Consider the following 8,716-nt stretch of genomic DNA (forward strand, 5'->3'; position numbering starts at 1 on the left):
ATAAAAAAATATATATATACAAACCCGTTGATGGTGGCTTTCTGGTCTTTCCCAGATCTCAACTTATCTGCTGACATCAGGTTTGCTAAATCTCTTGCTGCTTTTAAATCTCTTCTTTTTATCTGTGTGACTTTATTGTTATTTAATTTATTTATATTTTCTTTTCTTTTTTTTAAACACTGTTAAAAAAATTATATTTATTTATAAAAGTTTATTATATGGAATCAGTGCATCCCTTATTAAAAACCTCAGATTAGGGCTGCATTTAAGAATTATTCTTATTATGAATAATTTGATAACGTGGTTTTACTGTTTTACATAAATTGTTAAAAAAAAAAACGTACTAATTTAGGCAATACAATGCCAGACAATATCAAAAAACATAAGTCGCTGTTTCCCAGAGCCTAAAATGACATGACCAACAGCCTAAAACTCAAATAGACTTAATTTTTCTTTTATATTTAATGATATAAAGAAAGCAGTAAGTCTTCATATTTAAGAAGCTAGAACCAGAAAAGTTTTGGTTGATTCGTATGGCTTAATGGCTTGTTTGTATTCATGTGTACAGAACATCACAGCTATACTGTTTAATTCTGTGAAAAGGTGTGTGTTTCCTCTACCTTTGGTTTGCCGGTTGAGCCACTGGTGTAGAGGATGAAGAGAGGATCTTCTGAATCGCACCACTCTGGTTCACACTCATCTGAAGCTCCACGTACGAGTGTGTGCCAACACAAGTCCACCTCTGGGTTCCACGGGACCTGGTATCGAAAAACACACACATACAAACGTGCGTAGACACAAACAGAAAGAACAAATGAGCACACACATTCCCCCAAGTTGTCAATAAAATCCCCGTCAATCAAGCCACTCAACATTCAAAACAACAATCGTCTCTATAATCTAAAACACGAAGCAAATGTGAAAGAGAGTTAGTTTGACAAACCAGCTGGGAGAGAGTTCAAAGAAGAGAAAGACATCTGTAGATCTGAGTCACGGTGAATAAAGCAATAAAAGAGTTGTTAGAAAAGTTACAAAAAACGCAAGTTCTGTTGTAACGTATTCCCTGTGTGTCAATCAGAGCTGGGTCATGTACTGTTTGATATAAAATTAAATTAAAACAAAAATATTAAGTGAAATTTATATATATATATATATATATATATATATATATATATATATATATATATATATATATATATATATATATATATATATATATATATATATATATATATATATATATATATATATATATATATATATATATATATATATATATATATATATATATATATATATATATAGTAGTTAAGGAACAATAGGGGAAAGTGTATCTTCGTTTATAAAAAGCATGAAAACCTTTGGACTAACAGAAAGAAAAAAGGGAGAAAAGATAGAGAAAGATATGTAGGAAGATAAGACAAGCAGAGAAATATATAAATAAAATAATAAGTCATGTCCCCACAAAATCCACAACTACTTCGGTATTTTTCAGCCTGGACCTTATTTTCCCATGTAATTGTGTCTGTGACTAATTGGGAAAACATTTTTTGAAACTTGTATTGAGCGAGCAATACAGCAATGTAATCCTTTTGTTGTGCAGTAAGATGCCTTTTCTCTTTATCAAGAAAGAGTCGCTATATCGCGCTCGTCAAAGCCACCAGACTCCATTGCCAAAAACAGTGATTTTACCTCGCAGAGCACAGGAGTTGCTTTTCCTACCGCTGCCTCGGTCGGTTAGTTTGTTGGTGTTATTGTGTGACTTTGGTGTGTTTTGGCAATTGACACAGTGTTATTTTTGTCAAGGGAGTCTGGCAGCTTTGATGAGAGTGATTTAGTGACTGTGTGTGGTTCAACAAAAAAGGATTTTACTCTTTAAAAAGCTCCGTCTCTGCAGAGGTCCCAGAAAAATCAAGTGAGCTCCTTTCATTAACAAACAGTAAACCGACCCAGATCTGATGTCCACTCTACATTGTTCACAGAGCGATCCATCCCATAATGCTGTTTTCATGGTGACATTTGTACAGAGCTGATCCACATCATGTTAAAGGTGATATCATGTTGGCAGGGCCATGTGTTTTTAATTATGACCCAAGTGTTTACTGCGTGTTTTTTTTTTATTATTATTATTATACAGGTTTGCTTGCAGATGCACCATCTTTAAATCTTTATGTGCACAAGCAGAGAAAACAATATTAACGTCGACAGATGTGAGGCAACGTGGCTGTCGAAAAGAGAAAACAGGGCTCTGCCTCTTTATTTATATACAACTAAGTTTCTGAGAAAGAATCAGGGGTCTGTTTGTTTCTGCATCTGGGTAAAATACAAGGAGGAAAGCTTTGTAAATAAATAGTTTGTGCATTTAGACATAAATCTGATTCTATACCACATTGGTATGACTGGAATCAGTATAAGGAAATTAAAAGAATATTTTGTGATATGTATCATAATATGGCAAATATATGAACAAAATACAATAAAATATACAATTATACTGAATGTTTATAACCAATAATACTAAAGTGTTGCTCATGGATTTCAATTAGTTCATTGGAGTGTGTGTGGATTATGCTCATTATGACCTCTTGCCAGTGGGCAAAATATTAGTGCTGTTTTTCAATATTTCTGAGCAATTCACTCTTTAAAACGACTATAATCTATATTTTTATATTAACGTATCACTTAATGTGACAATGTGTTTAGTAGTGATGAACAAACAGAGCTAAACGAGAGTGAATGCTGATTTCTTAATTCAAGGCCGCTTACTAGCTTTTCTCTGTGCTCACAAATCGTAAGCTATTAAGTGGACCTTGAGTATTGACTTTTTTTCAATATCACGAGCCCTTCACAGCTAACTGGTGTGATTGATTTACACATAAAAGAAGAAGATGCTCACAATAGAACAGAAAATGGGAAAATTGTAAACGTTAACCCTTAAGAACCTTTTTCATAACGGCGAAGGCCTTTTTCTAGCTGAATTAACACCACTGATTCAAAGCCTTCCGGCTTAGAAATGTGGCCTTCAGAGAAGTTTTAAAATTGCAGAAGGCAAAGTATCTGTATTCAAACCAAAAATCCAATCCTGAACAACAGACCGCTGATTCTTCCTGGCATGTGGCGGGTGAGTAAAGGAGAGAAGTGTTATACAGAAGTTCAGAAAACACAACACCTTTCAGTCACAGAGAGCAGGTCAGTTTGGGCTGTGCACAAAATCTAAAAAGGTGCTCAACTCCAACAAAGAGTAGTCGGAGGCGAAAGTGTACAACCGCAATTTAAAGAGCGTGTTCACAACATATACAAAAAAAAGAAGAAGAACAGTGTTAATCCAAATGCCACGCTTTCAGAGATTTTATATTTTATTCCAATGAATAAACAGCACAGCAAGCATTTGATAACACAAGCAACCCTTTCCCATCTTTTATGGTGTAATATCGTCTCTGTAAACTTCACGTATATTCTTTTTATTTCCATTCATGTCCCATTTCTGGTCTTAATTTAGATTCTGCTGCAAATCAGTCAATCTGAAATGTAATTTTTAAAGCTGACAAGTAATTAACTGCAACAAAAAAAATCGAGTTTTACGTCTTGATTTAACTTATTGTGTCCGTTTCACATTTTAAGCAGATATCAGATAAAATGTTCTTCTCAGAATTTAAGTTCAATCTTTACTAAATCAGGGGAAATCATTTTGTCATGTTCACAAATGTAAGCTGAACTGTCAAACATCACAGGAATAAACAAACTGCGTTGCTGGGTAAAAACAATAAACAAGCAGTTTCTTAAATTTTATCAGGATGTTTTAAAAGACTTGACATGCCAAGTCATGAAAGACAACTAAACTGCCTCTAAAATTTTATTGAAAAACCTTTTACTTTGTTTTTTGTTTTTACCCTACAGCAGACATCTGCTTGTGGGTGAAATTCTCCTTTCAAAAGCAAAAGTAAAAACAGTGTTATGGGGGTTTAGTGGAGAGATGAGGGAATGAAAATACCTGCGGAACAGGACGTGTTTTCTTTACTCTCCCTGTCTGTTTCTCCTGCTGGATGGGAGGGAAGAAAGGAAGAGGGGTGGAGGAAGGAGAAGTCAATGAGGGAGAGTGGTTATTTTAAAAACTCACATTAAAAGAACACAAGATACAGAAACCTGAGTCCGCAATGTCACCTCAAGTTAACACATTGGGAGACGTTTTAGGAGCTTTTCAAGACAAACAGAAAAAGAAGTGCCTTAGAACATAAAGACAGTCCTTGATGCCCAAATAACCCAAATTCAGCGGCATCTCCAACTTTATGAACATGTAGATTAGAAATACAAAACATTAAATTATTTTAACAGATAAGGCTTCATTCTATATTGTGTTCTCTGCAATGAATCCCATGAAAAGACCCAAACCAGCAGCATGTTGCAACACAGTCTGACCTCTGGGCTGAGGCTCTCCGCTCCGAGCCCATTGGCCCATAATGAAGATGCAAATCTTTTTAAAAACACCTCACAAATACATAGTTATATTTCTTAAAAAGAGGCTCAGTAATTTCCTAAGAAACAGCTGCTCACTGTAGTTTTTAAATCGAACTAACAGGAGGAAACAGTGCATTTGTTGGGGACTATTTTTAGTGGCGGACGAATCCACATTTTTGGATCAGCGGGACGGTGCGTGTGGGACTGAGTTAGAATAAACTACAGTATGTGTGTTTGTGGTGATGAAGGAACATGTGACCCAGTGCAGCAGTGAGGCTCACTGATGGCTTTTTAATAGTTTTTGGACAACAATGGAGCTCTGTGGCTCAGAGGAAGGAGCGACATCAGGCTGTGATACGCACAAACTGGAATTATGCTTCTGAGGAGAGCCAACTTAACATTATTGCAAACCTATGCAGAGAAGGGTGTTATGGGTAACCATAGATCACAAAGCAGGTGACACCTACCAAATCCTCAACAGTGACTAGATCCAACATCTAGCTGAGAGGTTTTTCTTTCAGAGTTTGGATGTAACAAGTGATCTCCTAGCAGAGCAGTGAAAACTAAATCTCCTCATCAAGGCACTTAAAATCATTGCCCATCTCGTCAAAGTCCCATCCATTAAATGTTGTTGTTTTGTTTTTTCTGTTTGAGGGTGAAACAGATTAAATTTCCTGCTTTCTTATATGAGTTCTTTGAATAAAAGAAACGCACACACCAAACATGTCTGAACGTCACCCAGGTACATTTTATTATGCACGGCCCAGAGAAGGATAATTTCCGTTTTAGATCAGTTAAATTGTTGGTTTTTTGTCTTATCATGGGATGCGTTGACAATAAAAATACAGAATGTCGCCACCCTTCTCCTTTAAAAGACACACAGGAATCGGATGAGAATTAGTATTATTCACATGTTAGTAAGCCTGACCCCTCTGTGATTTGTGTGAGTAAAGTGGGAGAAGCAAAGCAGTGATGTTTTCTTGTGGAGAATGTGAACTTAAATTAACTTAACATATAAAAGAATACAACATGCTGGGACAGCATGATATGATGATTCAGTATAACCGCAGAAGATCAGACTAATGTTTCAAACACAGGCTGCAGTGACTCTTTGGCCTGGTCTGGAACGGGCAAGTTTGGGGCTCTAGTTTATGGTTTACCTGCAGATCAGGGCAGGATCGTTTGGCGGGAGGAGACTGAGAGCCCAGGGGAGTGTCTGCTTCTTTAGACAAGTGCTTCAGCATTATACACCTGTGTACTGGGAAACCCCTGCACAGAGAGAGAAGAGACATCCAGACGGGGTATTATTACCGTCTTACACCCAGTGAGCATATCGTTTCTCTCAATCCTCAGTGTGCATTAAGTAATTTTCATCTATTCAACTATTTAATTTCAAAGAGTATTGCAGAAGTGTGGCGATGCACTGGAATACTGCCGTGTCTGAAGGATAAAAATTAACCAAATGGTTTTGCTCGCATGTTGCTACTGGATCATCCATCTATTCAGTAGCGAAACAGCAAGATTGTGCAAATGCATGGTGTGAAGAGAGCGTATCTACAGTAAATCCAACATTGTTTCATTGTCAACTCAGTTCAGAGTGGCTGCTTTGTCCATCAACATCAAGACAATCAAGGTTGTGTGTGTCTGTGTGTTGGAAAAAAATTGTAATGAAACATGTCTGACTGTTGGTTTCACGTGAAACTGCGTATTCCTGGACAAGAGAGATGTCAAATGTTTTTACTGGTTAATGTCATATTTAAAACTTAGTTAATTACATGTTTTTGCTGCATTTGGAGGAAGAATTTTCAGATGATCCCAATCCTGATCACAGGGTGCCTACACATTTTCAATTTCAAGATTACATATGGTCGTTCAGTCCACACTCCTACACAGAAAGATGGACAACGTTCCACTGTTAACAGACAACTTGATTACTATAAGCAGATTATTTAAACAGGAAAGATTCTGTCCCAAGCTTTTCAGTCCATATACATGAATTATGTAAGCGGCTGATCACTGTATAAGTGTTTGTGTATGTAAATACAACATTCAGGTATAGCATTCCTGTGTGTTAGTGTGTGTGTGTGCTTACTTGTTCCTGCATTTCTGCAGTGCTTCGTCAGCTATGAGCTTCAGGTTGATCAGCTTATCTCCTCGATAGAACCCATCTGAAGGAACGAGAGATGAAAACAGATGAGCAAAGAGTGACAGAATGAGAGAAAAGAAAGAGGAGAAAAATGTACTTGTTGGGTTTGTTTGCGTTTCTGCTAAAATTCATAGCATCCTGGATATCGTCCGTTTCAACCAAAATTATTTTGATTTTGCTGTACCTGATTAAACTGGAGGAACTCGAACAGAGGAAGATGGCTCAACATGATGAGAATTAGTATTGGTGGCTTGTAGGAAATCGCTAAGAAATGTTGAAGAAAGAAAACCTCAGCTCAGAATGCTTTTTTGCACAGCATGAAGATGGATTTTGTCCCCCTGCCTCTTACAGTCTAGTTGAGCTATAAAGATATCGCTTCACTGCTGTTTGAAATGTGTTTATTGTGTTAAAATACCCATCTATTCTTTAACCCTCTATCTGTACTTTAGGGCTGCAACTATTTTTATTGTTGATTATGTTCTCAATTAAACGATTAGTTGTTTAAAGTAATCTTGGGCTTTCCCAAAGCCCAAGATTACGTCCTCAAATGTTTTGTTTTGTCCACAGCCCAAAGATATTCAGGTTACTGTCATAGAGAAGCAAAGAAAAAAAAACTTTCACATTTAAGAAGCTGGAATCAGAGAATTTTGACAAAACCAATTATCAAAATCAAATAATAATGGACTCTTTGTTGTAGCTCTTCTGTCCTTGCTGTTGCTTCCAGCCATGTTGATCCCTCTTTTCTGCTGCATGTGTTCTGTCAGCATTAAGCTACATTTAAAAAATTATATTTCCTAAAGAGCAGTCAATCCCAAACTCTCTCTTTAATTGGCTGGACAACACAAGTCTCGTTGTTTCACAGGTCAAAGCTCGAACTGGGATTAGTTTGAAAAGAAGTAAATGTTTCTTTGGCCGAGGCACAAGAAACTGAGAACTGAGAAAACAAGGTACAAAATGTGTTTTTGCACAGTGTTCCTTTACCAGCATGTTTGACCTTCACTCCGCAGAGTCTGACAAAAGAAGGCTATTTTTCTTTCATCTGCTGAAGGAGGAAAGTTTCTCTCTGCTCACCTTGAATCTGAGTTTAACACGCGTACAAACAAAACTTCCAGCACATATGCTTTTCAGGGAAGTAGGTGACATTTTGTGCTCAGCAGTAAAAAAGTATAAGTAAAAAATATTTACACATTCATATAAAGCTTCTGGACTTTTTAATTCAATTTCAATTGTAGGACTTTTAATTCAATTTTCAATGAGGGAGAAGAATAGAAAGAATTTTTAACAGGGTAACTTTAACCTTTTTGTGCAAATTCTACCTCAGACACAAATTATTATTCAAAACAGATAATATAATGCATCTTTTTTTCTAGAGGAAATATTTAGAGGATACCAACAACTAGTAGTATACTACGTCTTTCTTCAGCTCACTCCGAGTCATTTTGTGGAAGAACGTCAGTTAAATTTCTACAAAATGGAGGTTATTCATTGTTAATAAGTGAAGCCCTTCTAAGACAGGTCCTCAACCCCTGCAGTTTCATAAGAAGCTGAGATAGTTTACAAAATGTTTTTTTTGTGGCAGTAAAACTAAACGAGACCCGGTGGAGAATTTAGCTCAGTTTCACCATTCATACTCTCATTATTCTCTTTACAAGCTAATAAAACGTTATGAGTAAACTGACGGTGATCAGCTTACAGGACTTTATGAATGAGAGAAATGTGTGTGTGTGTGTGCGTGTTGGCTCCAATTACAGGCCATTAACCCAGTGGATTAACAGATTTATATCCCCAGACTCTAATCCAGATAAAAATTGATTACTGGTCACAGCTCAGCACCTCGTCTTCAGCCACTTATTTCAACCGTTCTGCGGGACTAGCGGAGAGGCCAGAGGGACTGTAACAAGTTCTGCTTTCAGAAAGACACTGAACCTCTTCCTGCTCAATCACTGGTGTCTCAAATTCCCCAATATAATGCGACGGGGAAATGTGCTTCCTTGTCTGTGTGAACACACCTTTAAGGGAACTGAGAGAAGCAGATCTGGAGCTGATAGCAATTCATTATCTTCAGATAAAAAAGGGACACGTCAGCAGGAAATGTTCTTTGCGTCAGGCAGGCAT

General features: G+C 36.9%; 1 pseudogene; it reads right to left on the minus strand.

The window, feature by feature from the left end:
- LOC119884776 overlaps positions 1 to 6,722 on the minus strand; it is a 17,621-nt pseudogene extending 10,899 nt beyond the window's left edge.
- Positions 6,723 to 8,716: the final 1,994 nt, after the last annotated feature.

The sequence above is a fragment of the Micropterus salmoides genome, unplaced genomic scaffold, assembly GCF_014851395.1.
Source record: "Micropterus salmoides isolate LMB-PRFRI ecotype aquatic unplaced genomic scaffold, ASM1485139v1 Ms_hic_scaffold_3661, whole genome shotgun sequence".
NCBI classification, from domain to species: Eukaryota; Metazoa; Chordata; class Actinopteri; order Centrarchiformes; family Centrarchidae; genus Micropterus; species Micropterus salmoides.